Consider the following 20,688-nt stretch of genomic DNA (forward strand, 5'->3'; position numbering starts at 1 on the left):
AGTGTCTGCTGGTTTGCATTCAATCATTCCAGTTTCAGCTAACAAATCCAGAATATATTTTTTCTTGAAAATAAATATTGCTCGCTTAGATCTTAGAACTTCAATTCCAAGAAAAAATTTGAGCTATCCTAAGTCTTTCATTTCAAACTCTGTGAACAGGTTTTCTTTTAATCTTGACATTTCCTCGTGATCATCCCTTGTAATTATCTTATCATCAACATAAATAATTAAACAACTCACAAGAGACCCCCCCTTCTTTTTAAGAACAAGGTGTGATCAAAATTGCTTTGTTTAAAGCCATATTTTTTCATAGCAATAGTGAACCTCCCAAACCAAGCCCGTGGAGACTGTTTAAGCCCATAGATCGACTTCTTCAATTGACATACTTCTCCTGTTTTGAAGTCTCTAGTGAACCCTGCTGGAGCTGCCATATAAAGCTCCTTTAATTCTCCATGTAAGAAAGCATTCTTTACATCAAATTGGTGCAGTGGCCAATCCTTGTTAGCCGTAATAGAAAGAAGCACCATAATTGTATCGAGTTTGCTATTAGAGAGAATATTTCTGAGTAATCAATCCCGTAAGTTTGTGTGTACCCTTTGGCCAACAATTGGGCTTTATACCTTTCAATGGTACCATCGGGTTCGTGTTTAATAGAAAACACCCAACGACATCCTACCGCTTTATTTCCTATTGGAAGCTTCCCTTTTTTCCATGTATCATTTTTAATTAGTGCCTTCATCTCTGTCACCATTGCATCCTTCCATACTTCTGATGCTAAGGCTTCCTCAACACTAGCTGGAATCTCTTCTAAGTATAATGAGGAATCAAATGCCTTGGCTTCTTTAGACAGATTTCCTTTAGCAATGTTTACCATAGGATATTTGGAGCTCCGAGACTCTTTTTCTGGAGAGTACCGTTTAAGAGGAACTCCTCTATTTACCCTTGGAGGTAGCACATCACGATTATTTATTTCATGTACTCCTTGCCCATTGTCATCAGTTGTTTGTTCCCTCTGTTCAACTACTTTTTGCTGAAAAACACTATCATCAGTGGTTTGTTCCCCCTGTTCAACTATTGTTTGCTGAACATCAGGATTAGGAGTAAATGAAGAGTTATCATTTGGTTCAAGTATGGAAGATTCAAGTAGGGGGGATTCACTTACCTCGGGTACCAAGTCAAGAGGACCTTGTTCAGTGACACTAACGGATGGTTTCGCAGGCTGTGTGGATCTTAGTGACTCATTGCGAGAAATTTCTTCTGACGAAGGCAACCAAACCAACCTACTTAATGGGTCAACATGCTCCTTCTCCCCTTGACCATTATGTTGGGAGTTATAAAAAAAATCTATTTCAAGGCAGTCGCGGTCCATTGTAGTATACATGTGCCTCGTTTTTTTGATTGTAACAATGGTATCCCTTTTGAGTAACTCCATATCCTACAAAGACACATTTTTTTTGCACATGGCCCAAGTTTCCCAAGTTTGTTTCAGTTGATTTTGGGTATGTGAACAAAGACAGAACAACCGAATACCTTAGATTCAAGAGTAAGTGGCGGAGGGAGTTTGGTGAACTTGGTTAGGGTGTCAATTGGGGTGCTTTGGTTGGGAGGCGATTTATGAGATACGTAGCCATAGCTAAAGCTTCAGGCCAGAATGATGTAGGAACTTGGGATTCTATCACTAGGGCACGAGTTATTTCTAACAAGATTCGATTCTTCCATTCTAACACACCATTCTGTTCAGGGGTGTGGGAACATGAAGTTTGGTGAATTATCCCTTTTGATTTACAAAAAAATTTCATAGAGTCATTAACAAATTCTCCTCCATTATCAGATTGGAGAATTTGAATGAGGCTATGGAATTGATTTTCTACCATAGTATGAAATTCCTTGAATTTTTCAAAGACCTCGGATTTATGTTTCAAAGAATACCCCCACGTCATACGAGTACAATCATCAACAAATATAACGAAATATCGAAAGTTTTGCCCCCCAACTTTCGTTGGTCCCCAAACATCACAGTGAATCAACAAAAAAGGTATATCAGCTATAGTATTATTCGGTAAATAGGTATGTCTATGGCTTTTGGCCAAAACACAGGTTTCACAATCTGGATTGTTTTTTGAAGGAAATAACCTTGGAAACAAAAGATGTAAGTAACCAGTGGATGGGTGTCCTAGCCTCCTATGCCATAACCATGCTTCTCTATCAATACTTCCATGAGCTAACATCACAGTCCCCTGATGAGTCACTTCATACACATAATACAGCCCTTGGCGTTTAGTGCCACGCCCAGTGATCACTCCTGTCCTGATATCCTATAAGATGCAAAAGGTAGGATGCATTAGAATTGTACAATTTAACTCTTTCGTGACATGGCTAATGGATAAAAGTTTATGTGACAGGGAAGGTATATAAAGACAATTCGATAGTTTTAAGGTAGGAGATATTTCAATTGTCCCACTTCCTTCGACATGACAAATCCCACTATCGGCTATCCGAATACGTGTCTTTTTTGGTTGAGCTTTAGATACAATATCTGAAAGATCATACGTCATGGTATCGGTTACCCTGGAATCAAAAATCCATGAGGCATCTAGTTTCTTGTCACACCGTTGAGCTATGTTTGCATTTCCCATACACCTAGGGTATGATTTTAAAGTCTCTAAAGCTTCACTAGAGAAATATTTGGGGTTAGCCATTGAATAAGAGTTTGAAATTGAAGGGTCTGAGATAGAATTCCCACTTGAAGTTTTGTGTCAAATGTTTTGTTTCTGATAAACACAAGTTGCTTTGTGTCTTTAACTCCCTCTTGTTTACCATATGTTTTTTACCCTTTTGTTTTTCCTTTCCCCTAATCAAATCAACAGAATGCAAGTATGTAAAGACATAATATAAACTTTTACTAAGTTAACCCAAAAAAACTTCAAACAGTAACAAAAGAAAACTACATCTAATCTTCTCCATAGATAAGCTCGACAAATAACCAGAGATGGGTCTCATGTCTTGTATTGTTGGCACTTGGTACAAGCAGAATATTACGAATATTCTATTGAAGTACCACCTCAGCTCTGGGATACCATGCAAGAATACCTCTAAACCCTAGCTGGCTAGTAATTACCTTCATCATGAAACGCGGATAAACTAACAATGGCCTGATAGACCACAGGTTGCTGGTACGATCTTTCATCAGATAATGAGAGAAATTATATGGAACATCCTGTATAATGGCATGTACATGTTACATCAACCAGTATGAGATCTCATGGTAGTTTATGATTTTCTTTGAAAAGCAAACCCCGATCTGAGTCACCAAATACTGCCATGGCTTGATGAAGTCGGACTTGGAGATTGGTCTGTTCGGATTCTCCACATTATACCCATTTGAGTTAGGGTATCATCAATCTATTCTCTGGTGAAGGTGAGAACATTGTTGTCATCATTTAGGTTTAGAAGCTCTCTGATAACACACTCTGTGAGGATGATTGGTTTCCCCAGCACGTAACTTCCTATAGAAGTAAACCTTCCTTCGTGAAGCAGGAGTCTTGCTTCCCTCCAGAATTGTTGCAAGATCTCTGTATAGACCATAATGTGTGTAGACAAGGCATAGGCTAAGGGACTTTGCATGAGCATGTTAAGGATGATTTGGCATCCTTCCCATGCAGGACCATCAAAGCTTGTTCTGATCCTCAGGTTGTGATGTGGGTGATGTGGTATTGGAAAGAAGTCAGGATAGATTCTAGCCATTTTTGGTGGGTGAGACATGAAAGAAGATGAAGAGATTTTTAGGGTTTTTTCAGGTAAGTGAAAGTGAGTGGTTAAGTTCCAAGTGGTAGACATTTATAGTGAAAGTGAAGCTTCTCTTAAATGGTATCTACCTACTTAGATTTTGTTATCTCTATTTTCTTTGTATTTAACTAGGTTATAACCCGTGAATACTCACGGGTCGAATATTTAAATTTTTTAAACACAACTGTATATATATTTTAATAATGAATAATGCGTGACTAATAAGGTATATTAATTAAACGTTAACGTCTTCAAAATTAAAAATAATTTTCAAATATAGATTAGTTGGACAACTAAATTTAAAGCTAAATGCAACTCTACTTTTATTCAAAATTTTATGAGTTGCTGGAAGCATCTCTTCTCTTGACATAAGGAGCTTCTAATATGAGTTATCATACTAAAAGCATCTAATCATAATCAGTCTCATACTAAAAACGTGCAAAACGTTGGTTAAAGCCCAAAATCCAAACCTGTCACATCACTCGCCACATCAATACTCCCGTTATTTTAATAAAACGTTTAGGAGGATTTCTGCATTAAAATTACATTTCTAGTGACATTTGGTTTGATCCCTTCAGTTGCTTTATTGTCTAATTTTATCCGTTGGACCATTTTAGTAAAGAAAATATATAACCCGAATTGACCCACTCAAAAACCAAGACCCAAGACCCGTACCATTTAAGAATGGATAATAACCCTTCCATTCTATATATCAACGACTACATTTCCATTTATTCAGGTCATCCCACATTATAACACAGTTTCTCCTAAAGATTGAGACTGATCTATCAAGTCAAGAGTAGGTTGGCTAAAACAATAACAAAGCTTTATCCTAATCTATCAACGACAAATCAACCCAAAGGTAAACATTATTGTGAATTTCAACTATCAATAACAAAGCTTTATCCTAATATATCAAGTCAAGAGTAGGTTGATTAAAACAATAAGTAAACAAAATGCTTATTTCATAGTTATTGTAATAATGATTTGTTTTGTAATCATAAAGATTCTAAAACTGAAAAAAAAGGTTTACGGGTTAATCGCTACCCGACCCATTATCACATGTACAGGTTATCACCTGTAAATTTCACGGCATAGTTATCGATAGCGAATAGCAACAACGTACCTAGATGCTACGTCGCGTTAGCGATGAAATAGTGCCCGCTATTTCGTGTTAAGCAATATGGTAGTTAAAAATTTAAGGAAAAAATTACTTGTTCAAATAACAATTAAGGTGAAGCAGGGTCAGGAACGACGAATCTCTTTATGATAAACAGATCCGTTTTGCAAATAATTTTTTATATATATTTAATGTTTATTTTATACCTTTTTATACCAATGCAGAGAACTGCAACCTTCCAAAAAAAAATTGTATTTCATCATTACGGACAATCATGATTCATCTAATGGTTAACTTGTATCGAAGGGTGTTTGGATGTGCGTTTAAGCATCTTGTTATTAAAAGCACCCCTAAGTATGAGAAGCATATAAGGCTGTAATGTAAAGATGGTACCTTCTTTATCTTGTTTTCCTTGAAAGACGTCCCAAAAAAGAAGTAATTTAATTGTATCAACAAAACCATATTATTTACTTTGAAATATTCTGTACAAACGCATAGTTATTAAAGGCGCTCGCTATTAAACCCATAGTTATTAAAGGCGCTCGCTTCTTGCGCCTAGGTGCTCAGGCGAAGCATATTACTTTGATTCAAATTTATTACTATGTAAAAAGACATACGTCATCTCAAGTTATATAATTAATATCGAAGCAGTTTACTACAAACAATTTACCAAAAAAGGACACAGTTGAGGCCATGAGCATTGCATGCCTGTAGAAGAGTTATTATATCATGGCAGATTCAAACTAATGAAAGTTAAAACAAATTATTTTTACACATATTACTACTACAAAGTGTGGATGTCATGAAAGAACATAAGTTAATATATAAAATATATGCATGCTTATTTCTTACAACCCATATGTGCATTTCATACACCATATTCCACATCATGTGCCCTAAATATAAGAAACTCTTATGGTGTTAAAACTGAAGCTCCCACGTCTTGACCGTAATAGGAGTAAAGGGGCTTCCTTCATACAAATGTAGTATGAATATGGCATATTACTTTGGTAGCAACTAAACGAAACACATCAAATCAAAATAATGGATAAATGAAGCCAAGAGATTGGTAAACATACCTGTTGGGTCCACATAAAAGTTGCAAACCAGAGACTCCCAATTAAATATAACCACAAACTTGAGAAAAAAAAAGTGATTCATTTATAGAGGTAGCAACCCATTTACACCAGAATGGTAAGTTCGAATTGTAGAATATTCATATAATGGTCCAAAACTTGTAAAACATAGTAACAACCTATTATCTAAATTAGCACAGCATATATTTAATATAATGGCAAGTTCGAACTGTAGAGTATTCATATAATGGTTGGAAAAATGTAAAACATAGTAACAACCTATTATCTAAATTAGCACTGCATATATTTAATATAATGAGTTAAAATGCTAAAGTACTAAAATTGCAAGTTGTGATCATGGCTAGTACCAAAACTGGAATTAAGAAAACATGCTTAATTTCACAAACAATAACACATGAACAGCAAATTACATTCTTTTTTCTCATACTATTCCCCAAATCTCAAATAAAAAACAAAACTGCTCAATACAGAACAATAGAAGGTTACCTAACTGAGCTTCATAAAAGTATACTTCCCATTCACAATTTTGCTAATATGAGGGACTGTCAAAAGACGTGACGGTGTTTGTCCAAAGTAAGCAACTTGATCTTCAACCGCATGCCGTTGGACCTTTTAACAGTTTTTATTAAAATTAATAAGAAGAAAAGGACACTTAAATCCAATAACCTTAAGAAACATCAAACAATATCTCAAAAAATTCCAACTTTTAACAAAATGACTTACTGGATCTTGGATCTTGTATATATCAACAGCCCCTTCATAAGTGACATAAAAAAAATACTTTGTTTAATGAAATAGCGGCTTTCCCTTGTTGCTTGTACGTAAATCGTTGGAACCATCTTCTACGTCTTGACAAATGAATTATATGAAGAAGAATAATCATTGGAACATCAGATGTGAAAAGTAGGTCAAATTACGACTCACATCCACCAAATTCCTTCACCACCGCCATTTCGGTGGTCGACGAAAAAAGCCGCCTCAGCCTGCCTGAACCAACTGATCACCAAATTTCAAACATCATCACCAAAAAAGGAAAAAAAAAAAACAGATGATGTAGAGTTAGTTGCTACTACATGTAGGGTTCTGACAGTGAAAACAAAAATATATTGGGTAAAAACGAATGATGATAATAAAAAACAAATCCCGATTAAGAAATATATTAAATAGAATACAAGAATATACCAATTTCTTCATCATTTTTAGCTTCTTTCGCTTACGTATATAAAACTATATATAAAACGATATATAAAACATATATTGGATTCAAAATTCTAAGAACATAAAGCATCAATTTGCCAATTACTAACTCCATGTATAGCTACTGTCATTTGTAGTCCTCTAACTATTTCCTACCTTAGAACCCCAAAGAGCAGAATGCATGTCTCCCTTATTCCACAATTTCAAAACCAAAAATAAGCTTTAATAGCATGAAACATCACTATTTGTAAACTCTATAAATGGTTGAAAAAGTGAAATCACCATTTATACACTGAGAAAAAAGATTGGACGACCTGAATTCATGAGAGCTCTAGACCGCGTATATACACGGTTTACCAAATGAAAATACCATAAATTTCTTGAAACTTTTAATACTTTATTAAGTTAATATAAAGCTGTAAACTATAACTAATTCAAATAAAATTCAAGAACGATAGATTAAGAAGAAGTTCTTACCCAAACATATTCAAATGTCACCCAAATCTCTAAGTCTTATCCAACAGTATAAACAAAAACACTGGCACACAATTAAAAAGAAGAACAAAAATGAGAAAAATTGATTACCGAGAGAGTATGAGTAGAGGAAAGTCAAAATCCATAACTCCAAAATAAAAGACCATTCACAGTAAAACCATGGAACCTTTAAATTCAAACAAAACCCATAAAAAACACACACAAACCACCAGCTCTTTTTAGGGACCACACAAAAACCACCAGCATGTAACAGACGAGGATAATATATCATTACTTTATATACAAGCATATTATATACATGAAAAATTCTATAAAGAAGTCATGAATTACATACCAAGCTAGACTCTTTTTTGGGACCACTTGTTAACCATTGTCGACAAACACCTTGTTGCTAACCATTGAAGCTAGGGCTGTAAACGAACCAAACGTTCAGCGAACAGTTCGTGAACCGTTCGGCGGGAAGTTCGTTTATGTTCGTTCGATAAGCTTAACGAACGAACACGAACAAAAAATTTTGTTCGATAAGCTTAACGAACGAACACGAACAAAGGTCTCGTTCGTTCGACTGCGTTCGTGAACGTTCGGTAATATGTTCGTTCGTGTTCGTTCGTTTATGTTCGTTCATGTTCGGTGTTTTATGTTTATTTTTCTAAAACTTTTTAATGTTTTATTAATTTTTTACTTTCCCCATATGTATTATTTCTCTCTCTCTCTGGCTCTCTCCCTCTTTGATATCACGCTCCTTCATTTAGCTTATCTCTAATCGATCGAACCCAATATTATCCATCCCTTCAATCTTTAAATGGTTATATTTAACTACTTTCGTTGTGTACAATGTTTATGATTAACGGTGCCTTTTTTAATTTTCAAAATTAAAGTTCATTTGTGTTCGTTTGTGTTCATTTGCGTTCGTGGTTAGTGTTCACGAACTGTTCGCGAACAACCAAAATTCCTTAACGAACGAACCCGAACACAAACTTCTGTTCGTCATGTGTTCGCGAACAGTTCACGAACATCCAAATTTCCTTAACGAACGAACACGAACATAGCCTTGTTCATGTTCGTTCGGTTCGTTTACAGCCCTAATTGAAGCATAACATCAAAGACCTATTTGACATATTAAATAACTTATTTAACCCGTTTGGTAAATTTGAGAGAAAATACAACTGAAATCGACTCATTCATAGATAAAAAGGAAGTTCATGTTGCTGATTTACAAATCTTACACTTTACACCTAAGATTAAACCTTGAATCATATATACCTAAGCTCACAAATACAATCCAAGCTCCAGTATAGTTAAGATGACTGAATTCACTCACAATTTAATCGTTGGGTATGTATACACTCTGGATTCAGTAGCTGCAAAAGCAAAGAAATATTACTTAACAACTTTTTTATGATAGAAATTTTGGTACTAAGGTGCTTACTTCTTTAATGTTTTTATCTTGGACAAAAACATCAATTTCAACATGGTCTAATACAAAGTTGACCGCTCCTGGCCCTGCTTAGAAAATGTAACTCTGTGCATTGCAGGCCTGATGTATCAATTCAAACATCCTCATTAGCATAGTAATTAATTTAAAGATAACAAATTAATAATTGTTGATTTACCCACCAAAAAGAACAGAATTGACGAAGATTATCGTGCACACGAACACTATGCAGAATAGAATAGGGCCGTAACCTATATCTCCAAAAAGGGTTCATCCAACCTCTGTCTTACCAACAACTGTTGTGTCCATGCAGAGCATTAGACTGCATTAACAAAATTTAAAGCATATGACAATGTAAAGAAACCAACCATAATAGCACAAAACTAATATTGTTAACCAACAGGATGATACACTTCAAGCTCATTGGTACAACTTCCATCGAAACTAATAGCCTTAAAGTTTTCAAGGCACTATATAAGCTGCAAAGCAAAACATACAACTATTAAACTAATAGCCTTCAAGTTTTCAAGGCACTATATAAGTTTTCAAGGCTACTTTTTGCTTTTTTGATTTAGGTTTTTGGCTAAAATTGGATTAAGCATCACTGAAAACCATTAAAGAACAAATGAAAGGTAGAAAAAAGTTATATTTGAAGAATGGAAACATACAAAATCACGTTTCGATTGATAACTCAATAGAAAATTGAATGAGCATGCTTATGTTATTCTTAAAAAAGTGAGAAACTACACTCCAATTCTACATTTATAATCAAGAATCAAAAGAAGAGTGGTGATTCTAAAACACACAGTACATGGGCTGCATACAAATAAACCTCTTCATATACGTAAAAATCTAAATAAAAAACAATGAATGACACTTGTAAATTATCAAAACAACGCAACTCAGTCAGATTGACAGATTCAGATAAAACCGCATGAGTATTCTTCCTGCATAAGAGTTTAAATAACCATAAATAAAGCTCTATGAATCAAGAAACAATACAACAAATAAGATGTATCAATTCAAACCCTAGTTTTCTTACTCTGTTTCTTGTTTTATCATAATCGATTACATAAATAAGATGTATCAATTCAAACCCTAGTTTAAATAACCATAAATAAAGCTCTATGAATCAAGAAACAATACAACAAATAAGATGTATCAATTCAAACCCTAGTTTTCTTACTCTGTTTCTTGTTTTATCATAATCGATTGCATACAATGATGAATCGGTGAGAACAAATGAATTGGGATTTAGGTTTGAGAGAAGTGAGAAGTGAGTTTGTGATTTATAATCCGAACCTTGAATGATCTGTAGATAATTGGCAATATCTCCTGTAACAAATGGAATAAATAAAAACATGAAGCTTCAATGGACAAAGGATCTGAAATCTGGTGAAATCAGAAACAAAGATCCAACAAAGAATACATTAATAACATCAAAAATCAAGAGTCGATAAACTGGAAGCAAGAAACATACCGAGAATCATAAATTAGAAGCAAGAATCAAAGATTTACAAAGGATTATGCCCATGCTTGATGATTGCTGATGCGATTAGGGTTTTCGGGGATGAACGATTGTTATTTTCTTTGCGAAACGAAGTGAAACGGCCATAATGATATGATATCAAAATTAGGGTTTCAGGAGGAAGAGAAGATGGGTATTTATATCATGGGTGTGGTATGACCCGAAATAAAACGGATCCCGCGTCCAAGGAGAAAATGTGTTATTTAGAATGCATTCCCTCCCAAAATCAACCTCCACTAAACCAATGGATGCCACATAAGCAAAATGGCTCCACCATCCAAGGACAAATAGCCCAAATCATCTCCTTTATTAATATATATAGATTTTGTCTGTCAGAAAACAAAGAGAATTTTAAGAGATAACATCTCCTGCATTAATGGTCTAGGCGGCCAACTTCTGATAATTATCATTATGAGCTGCCCAGATGTCATTTCTTTTTCTCTTAATATTGATGAGTAAGCAATGAATGTAGGAGAAAGAGAAAACAACCATTAATGTTTTCCCAGAAATTTTCTTTTCTTGACGTGGTCTACCCTATTCTAAAGAGATAAAATTTGAATTTTTAATTAAAGAAAATAAAATAATAGAGATATGAACGAATAACATTTACAAAAACGATGAGAAATAATTACTACAAATGGACTATTTTCATGCACGTGAAAAGAGAGGAAACTGATATTTCAAGCTTCATCAGAAATTCTGTTGATTTGGTTAATTTCTAGTAATTTATCAGATTTTCTGGTGACTTTTGAGTTTTCTGAAGGATTATCAGAATTTGTACCAAAAATCTGATCAAATGATTGCATATCAGATTTTTCTTCATTTTGTGACAAAATTGTCACACCCCGACCGCGTAAAACAACAAATCGCGATGGAATCGTCGGGGAGTGTTGTAACAGAATCATTATTTCTTAACACATGGAAATTGAAAATTTTGTTTTATTGATTTAAAAGAGTTACAATGTCTTAACAACAAAGAAACATGACATAATTAACTAGTCTTGCATCTTTTAATGTCACTAAGGCCCAAGTCCACCTAAGTGTATCTTGATCATTCCTATGCATCATTTCCTGAAACACATGTGAAAATAGGTACGTCAGCATAAAAATGCCTGTGAGATACATAGGTTTTGTTGATTTAGGATTCATGACTTATAAGTTTAAAGAAAAGTGTTTAAGAAAAGTTAGTCATGATCCTTGTAAAATATTTTCTTTTATAAGTCATTTGAAAAGCAATGTGAAAATCAGATGATATGTATATATAAAAGAATAATGTATGGTTAAATGAATAACCAAGTAAAATGAGTTTGTATAAAATAAGTTGTTTTTGTAAAACAAATGTTTACTGAAAATATGTTATTTGTGTAAAATGCAATATGTCAAATATTGAAATGGTTTATATAACGCTACGATATGTAATACTATAAAAGCACTTATATATAGGAATTACCAGCGGCGTATCCACCATGCTTTTATCTTATTACACACGCCTCGTTATTTAAATCACTTACCAAAACAAACCATCAATGTAAAAATGTTCATGTATAACGAAATGTAATGCTCAAGTAAAAGTTGAAATGTTATTGTGTAAACAAATGTAATGTAGACTGAATAAAAGCATTTATTGATTAAAAGCATTTATTCAACCCTATAAGAAAGAAATGTACAAAACAATGCATTTGATGAAATATAATCAAAAGTTATGTTTTGTAAGATAATGCATGCTTTACTGATATAAACATCTATGCGGTAATGTTAAACGCCTACATCCAAGCCTTGAGACAGTAAGATAACCTTAGAGTGAAGGTTATCAAAAATGTTTTCGGATTCGGTCATTCCTTCCACCCAAACAAACCTAGGGTTTTAGGAACGGGAGATGTCAAGTCCTATGGTACCACTACCTACTACCGAGAGGCATGATCGGTGTTAATGAATGTAATTTAGTTCCGTTGAACAAACCAAATGATATACCAAATGTAAGCATGTTTTATGAAAATAATGTACCTAGTATGCTAAGTAAACATACAAGTTAGAGATGTAAAACAATGTGTCCATATGTTACGGGAACATATGCAACAGAGATACAATGTAAAACAATGTACTAAGTATGCTAAGTGAACATACAAAGCAGGAAAAGTCATGTAAATCAATGTGCTAGCATGCTCAGTAAACATACATAGCAGAAATGTAATGTAAATCAATGTACTTGTATGCTAAGTTAACATACAAAGCAGAAAATGTAATGTAAAACAATGTGCTAGCATGCCAAGTAAACATACATAGCAAAAGAGGATGTAATGTAAAACAGTGTGCTAGCATGCTAGGTAAACATACATAGCAAAACATAATGAAATCATGTACTATAATTGTACTAATGAACATAGCAAGTATATGATATGAAAACATGGAAAGCATGAAAGTAGCAAGTAGGCACATGCGTTTCACCCCAAAACGTTTGAAAAACAGTAAAAGAGGGGACTATGTACTCACTTGAGGGTGCTTAGAAGTCTTGAACAACAACCAAGCAAAGCTAGAGGGATCACGGAAATCAAACGACACCTAATATAGATAACTACATAAATAACCGGACCTAAATCGGGAGATCGGATAGTACGAGGTTTCGTAAAGCAAATGAGTATTGGAACTCATATGATATGGTTTAACAAAGCCTACATACTAAAATGAAACCTAACCTAAGTGCTTACGACCCAATACGACTCGTTTAGGTAGTTTACGCTACTTTAACGCGTCGCTCGCATAAAACGTGTTCGAATCGCCTAACTAGTCCTATGATAAGTATTATATGCCTTAACATGTCTAGGATTGTTACCTAATTAGTTTAGATGTGAAAATTTAGGTTACATATGCTTAAAATGAATTTATGCGCAAAAAGGCCATTTTGTTAATTTTCCTAAGGCATATATACTACCTATCATACAACTAACTAAACGGCGTGACCATAAGGTATAACCTCGAAAGGTTATTCCCTATACAACTATGGTCACCTAATGTGTTTGGTCGGATCCTAATGATCGACCAAACGGGTCGGGTTCGAAAGTATAAGCGATTGTTTAGATCGCTTACCTTTACGACCCTATATAAGCACAAATCTAATAGTGACGAGCTAAACATGTTAAAACACGTTTAACGAGGCTTAAACACAGGTTTGGTATCAAGAAAAAGGGTCTTGATACCCGAAAGTAGTTTGGTTACAAAATACGTAAGAATACGCATTTTAGCCGAAACTACGACTCGCCACTAAGCCTAGATAACGTGGTAATCAGTAGGTATAGTCACTAGGGACTATAATCATCGTGATTACGCTCACGTTATGAAGTTCAAATGAACTTCGCGTTGACCATAAACTGGTCAATGCAGAAAGTCAAATAGAGTTTGACTTTAACGCTAAAACGTAAAAGAACGAAGGAATACTTACAACGGGTCCAAGAACGGAAGTTTTGATCCGATTACTCTCAGGTATGAAGTAAATACTTCAACTTAGAGATATGAAATCAGATCAATGTGTGTTGCAACAAATGAATGGGGGGGGGGTATTTATAGATTTCATGGAACTGTTAAGATCGTTCATCGTAAAACGTGCTTTAATCTCAACCGTACACATGTACCCATGGTTTTGTAAAACCATGGGAGCCCCTAATATGAGTCCATAGTATCATAAAAACCATTAAATATCAGCCCATGGTATTGCAAAACCATGGGTTAAAACCATCAAATCTCAAAAATGGACCAAGTTCAATGTATCTGCTAGAAATTTCAAAAATGGTCCCTGCACTTGTAAAACTTGATTTTTTTGCACTTTTAAGCCCCGTTAACCCCATTTAAAGGCGTTAAAATAAATTTAAAGTATAGGGAACTTAAAATATGCTCAAAAACATCTCGGATGTCGGTTCGTTTGGTCGTACGGTTGCGTTGTTCGGTTAATTATGACGGAAATCGTAATGAACGCAAAAACGATCCAAATTACGCGACGAATGGAATTTTATCATGCCAATCACTAAAATAAAATATTTTAATGATTACATAAATTTTTGGATGTCCGGATATATTCAGGACATAAGATATGCGCGAAAATGCAAACTTATGCACTTTTGACGCTTTTAGTCTCTATTGATCAAATAAGTTTATTTTAGCATACCAACCCCTCAAAGCCTATTTCTAAGCTATGTAAAGGATATTTAGGGTATGTTTAACTTATGATCAAGGTCCGGAATGTTCGTTACAGTACGAATTGGCATACTTTTGTAATTTGTCGAATTTAGTCCCTGTAAGCGAATAAACTTGATTTCGGCACACCAAACCTTCCAAAACTTATTTCTAAGTTATGTAAAGGTTATTTAAGGTATGTTAAGCCTATGTTACTGTTCTGGAGTTTTTGTTGCATTAAACTTGTTATATTTACGCATCAGTGCGCGTATAGCCTCCCAGAAAGCGATTTAGAGCTCGAAATTGAACAAGAATTTATATGTGCAAATGATACACATATTTATACAAATCCCAAGTATGAAATACAATATTTCATTGGTTTGGTATTTGTTTGATGGTCGTGGAGGCACATGTGCCACAATCTCCCCTTGTTGGTGCATGCGTCTGTCGACTTCGTCTTGTATCGAGTCTTGTATAGAACTAGTTAGAGTAGGGCTCGAAAAACAAGAAAGTGGAAATTAGGAGTGATTCCGCTTGAAATGACACAAGGTCAGTTTCAAGCGAAATCATAAAGTTCTTATTCCGCTTGAGTTTAATTCACCGATTCCGCTTGAATCAATTAGTGTGATTCCGCTTGAAATGAACATGTACATGTTCAAGCGGAATCTGCTCGCCTATAAATAGGTCATTTGGAGCGGAATCAGGTAACAATTTCCGGTTTGAGCCACGAAGTGCTGCCGAAGTGTCGACTTGCTGTAAAACGTCATTATATCAATCAAATCGACAGTTAAAGTGATTTGTGTGCTGAATTGACCTCAGTTTGTCTGTTTCCGCCTTTCAAACTGAGTAAAACTCTTCTGATCGACTCGTTCGGGTCCGAAAACGATCCTACAAGTGGTATCAGAGCTCAGGAAGAAGAGTTCTTGCAAATTCAGCTGCGAATTCTGTTTTCTACACCTTCTTTTTCAAAATTTAAAACTTTTCACGGTTAAAATTGGCTCATTTTCACACATAATACGTGTAATCATGTTTTAACAAAGCCTTGAAAGTTTCAGCATTAAAATCGATCTAAAACTGATTAATTTGTTAATTCCGCTTGAAAATCAGCGAGAGAATGATGACATCAGCGTGATTCAGCTTGAAAAATTTTAGTAATTTCGCTTGAAACGTGCTATTCCACTCCAAGATCAGTATTCGACTTGAAAGTTTGGTTTGATTCCACTTCAAACCTTTATTCCGCTTGAAAAGTATTGAAGTGATTCCGCTCGAATCACTATTCCGCTTCAGAGTTAATTTCACTTGAACATACCTGGTGATTCCGCTCGAAAGTGCTATCTCGCTTGAAAGGAGATTTCGCTTGAACTAATTGATTCCGCTTGAACATAGTAATTTTGCTTGAAAGTCAGTTTTGAGAATTTATTGAAATCCGAATCATGGACGAGGATTTTTATAACGCCTTTGCTACCCCGATGACTGTGACTCAGCAGACAATGTTGGAAAATGAAATGGGGACTATGCAAAAACCGCCTAAGCTCATGAATATCAAGGAGTATAAGGGTTGGGAAGGACGTTTTGAGAACTGGGTACAAGCAAACTATTTAGATGCTTGGGAATGTATTAAGACAAAGTACGTTAGACCGACAAATGACGATGAAGAGGAAATTCCTATCAAAGATATGAGCATTGATGATAAAAGGAAATACAAAAATGAGAAAATGATGCTAAGTCTGCTACAACAAGCTGCAAAAGAGGATATCTTGGTCTTGCTGCAACACACTAGGAGTGCATATTCGATTTGGAAAGCATTACGATCTAAGTTTGTTGGAAGTCAAGAAATGATCAAAAACAAGAAATCGCTTTTGAAAAAAGAGTTTGATCTATTTCGAGGTTTGAAGAATGAAAGTACAAAGCAGATAATCGAAAGATACTGCAATTTGTTGGTAAGCATGAAGAGAGTGAGCATCAACAAAGACAATGAGGAGTTGATTGAGAAATTAGCTAATGCATTGCCACATGAGACTTGGGGCACGTATTTGATGATGCTAAGGAACAAGAAAGGTTTTAGCAATCTTACACTTAGCAAATTCATTGAAAAGATTGAGGCTCAGGAAATGGAACAGATAAAAATCTCAAGAATGAAAGTGTTTGATGGTGAACAAGATATAAGTTTGTATTACAAAGCACCGTTGAATGATAAAACAACCAACATGTCACCAAAAGTTGAAACTGCATTCAATGCAAAGAACTCATCTAGAAGTTCATCCAAAGGATCAAACAGCAACACAAGTTTTTCATCATTTCCATCATTTGATCCAAATGTTTCAGCAACAAGAAATGGCAAGAAGCTTCAATGCAACATTGTATTGAATCTTGAAAATGATCAGGAATATTCTAAAGAATTAGCAAAAAACCACATGTCTTTGTTGGGAACTGTTTTAGAATCTTATGGTAGTTTTGTTGCAGGTCGGATCGGGAATCCAATGCTTACTAAGGAGGATTACCATCAGATCGATGCTGAAGAGATGGAGTTAATGGATATAAAATGGTGTTTGGCAAGTGTGTTGAGGAGAGCTGAGAAATTCAAGCAGATCACAGGAAGAGATGATCTCCGTGAGGCTAATGTTTCTACTTTAGGTTTTGATAAATCTAAAGTCACTTGTTTTCGTTGCAGGGAAAAAGGACACTTCAAGAGGGAGTGCATCAATCGCAAGGCAAGTGGAGCTCAGAATCCGTTCAACAACAATGATTACTACCGGAAGGCCATCTACCATCAAGTTGCTCAACAACCAACTCAACATCAGGCACAAACGGCACATGGAAGGAATGTGATTGAAGATTCTTCAAAAAGAGCTTGTGTGGTTAATCAAGAAGAGAAGAAGCCATCAACAGGGTTCAACTGGGATAAATATATTCCAACTGATGCTAAAGCATGTGTGATTGATCAAGATGATGAAAAGTTACCTGAAGGGTTTTGCTGGGAGAATTTCAATTGGGATGATTATGATCCTAACAAAGCTCCAGTTCACACAGCTTTTGTTGCTAGAGTTGAAGAAGACAGTGATGATGATACTGAGTATTATGCGAAAAGAATGAGAGATCATTTGAAAATGATGGCTGAAAGCGACAGTGAAGATGAGAAAGCTAAGCAGAAAAAGAAAAAGGTCAAGAAACCAGTGAGCAGTGATGATGAGGAAGCTCCGGTGGTGAAAATAAAAGTGAAAGAAGTTCCAAAGTTCAAGATTAGTGAAGATGTTATTGCGAAGGAGATTCTTGTGAATTGTGAAACCTGTGAAATGATGAAAAAGAAAAACAGTGAGTTGATCAACAACATGAACAGGTTGAAGGTATCTTACGATGTGTTGAACAAAGCAATGAACATGTACAATGACACAAGTGAAGAACAGGCAACAGCAATGAAGACACTTCAAGGAGCTTTCATGATCAAACAGAAAGTTGTGAACAACTACATTGAGAAGTGTGCTGTTTTAGAACAAAAACTGGAGGCTCTAGAATTGAAACTGAAAGAGTAAATCGTTTGTTGAAAAGTTACTCATGTATTTCTTATGTCATTGACAGGATTTATCCAACTGTTGAAGGCATGAAGGCATTTGAAGAGGATGAAGTAACTGAAGAACATAAGGTTTCTGAAGAAAAGACTCCTGAGAAGAAGAACGAAAAGAAGAATGACACAAAGAAAAAGACTGACAAAATGAATTTTGGTAAGAAACAAGGTGTCAGTTACAACAAGTGTCCACCCCCGCTGGAAAATGGATATCTGCCCAGAAATCCAAATTCTGAAAGAGTTCAAAAGGCTACAAACTTACAGTGGGAGTCAGAGTCCTCAGTCAATTTGCCAGAAAGTATTGATGTCACATTTACATTGTCTGACACTGATCAACAATCTCAATTGATGAAGAAAGTGGTGGATCATGTGTTAGATAATGATGAAACTGAGGAGTTAAAGTCGGAGTCTATGTCGGAGTCAAAGTCTGAGTCCAGCACTCCGGGTCAAAATGAAGAACAGGGCAAAAGAGTTTATGATAAAGAATTCCTGTTATCAAAATCTAATTTGAATGATGAAACTTTTAAAGTGGCATATACTTTGAATGATTTGGACAAATTATATTCTGATGAGGAATTTCCAATAAGAGGCGTCAAAACTGAAATGATAAAAAAGGTTTTCAAACTAACAGAAATCAATATTTCTGAAATAAAAGATTTAAATCTTAATGATAAATCTAAAAAATACACCTCAAGAATTCAACAAAGAGAAAACAAGAAAAAAGGTTACGGTTCTGGTTCTGGTTTTCAAAAGAAACCAAACCATAACGGTAATTTCAAAAAGAAAGGGTTAGGTTTTACTCCAACAGAAAAACAGAAAAATGAAAAATATGTTTGAGATTTTAAATCAAAGATGACATTTGTTTCAGGTACATCTTCTGAAGAAGAGAAAGAAAAGATATTCAGAAAGCAGTCAAACAGAGAGTTCCTTGCAAAGAAGCAAGAAGAAATTTCAGACTATGGATCAGAAGAAGAAAACTCGAACCTGTTTCAAGTGTGGAAAAACTGGTCACATTGCCATGAATTGTGCATAGGCAATTCAAACCAAACAGGGAGTTTCTAAACTGAAAGAGAAAGTAGTTGAGTTTGAACCGCCAATTGATAGAACCAAACTATTTAAAAATTCAACATTTGAAATTGGTGAATGTTCAAACAGGTTTTACAAGAAGAGAGCTAAATCTGACAACCAGAAATGGGTTGTTAAGAAGTCTGTTGATAGTTCTAGTGATGATCCTGATCGGTCAAAATCAGAGGAGCTATCTTCTGGTGATGAATCTGATTCCACAAAATCAGAGGAGCCACAGGTTGAGAAAAATGGTGAAAAATCAGTTCCGACTGTGGATGATGAGAATTTTCCACCAATTCGGGCTGAAAATTTTAAGAAGAAAATTGGTAAAATTGAGATTTCAAATCAATTTTATTCTGACAAAAAGTTTTTTGATGTTGAAAAGGCCTTTAACCCAAAAGTGAAACACATTTTTGGTAAAATGATTGACGGAAAAGTCAAAGGGGTTAAAGAGTTCTATGAGAAGAAGATGGGAGGTAAGAAACCGAGTGTTGGTAGCTCGGTAACACCCAAGGCTGGTCAGGCTTGGGTGGATATATTCTTTGAATAGAAAAACCTGACTTGCCGGAGCTCCCAGGTTGGTAAGCGAGGAGCATGAATCGGCATCTTTATTGAGAAATTCACGAAAAGTGATTTAGTCTTATAAGTGGTACAAAGGTTGGATTGTGCATACTTGAATGTGGTAAACCAGGGACATTAACTTGTACTTGATTTTCTACAAGTGGTTAAAAATGAACAATGTGATGAGTTTACCCTGAACCTACAAGTGATTATCACAAAACTTATTTTCCGGAAAAACCATTTTGATTAAAACAAACTTAAGTGTTTTGAAATCTTAATGGGAAAACAGTTTATTGAAAGGGGGAGTTCTGATTGTTTATGTCAAGTGGATGGCGAATTGAGGCTTGAAACAACAGTTGTCATATTTCTGTACAGTTTTGTTTTCAAATTTCTTAAATGTTTCTGAATTTTAGGGGGAGTAAGAATTTTTCGAAAATCCAAAAACATTAGAAAATTTAAAAAATCCAAAAACATGATAAAATAGAAAAGATTTTTGTGGTGAAAAAGAGGAAATGATAGTACATCAGTGGACTATCACAACATGCTAAAGAAATGTAAAGTCAAAAATGTGATAAGCAATCTCACTGTGGATGTGCCAGTAGGTTTTTGCACATTTAGTAGATTGTGACGAGATATAAATCTAAATTTCAAACTTGCTTATAACGTGGGTAACATTTC

At 35.0% G+C, this 20,688-nt stretch overlaps 1 long non-coding RNA gene across 1 annotated transcript; it reads right to left on the bottom strand.

Annotated features, from left to right (window-relative positions):
* Positions 1-5,185: 5,185 nt before the first annotated feature.
* LOC110866220 lies at positions 5,186-7,947 on the bottom strand. The gene is made up of 3 exons (XR_002551235.2): positions 7,786-7,947; positions 6,727-6,999; positions 5,186-6,612 (listed from the first exon to the last, which is right to left on the bottom strand). It is a non-coding gene; the product is annotated as an uncharacterized LOC110866220 (long non-coding RNA).
* Positions 7,948-20,688: the final 12,741 nt, after the last annotated feature.

Source organism: Helianthus annuus, chromosome 7 (assembly GCF_002127325.2).
Source record: "Helianthus annuus cultivar XRQ/B chromosome 7, HanXRQr2.0-SUNRISE, whole genome shotgun sequence".
NCBI lineage: Eukaryota > Viridiplantae > Streptophyta > Magnoliopsida > Asterales > Asteraceae > Helianthus > Helianthus annuus.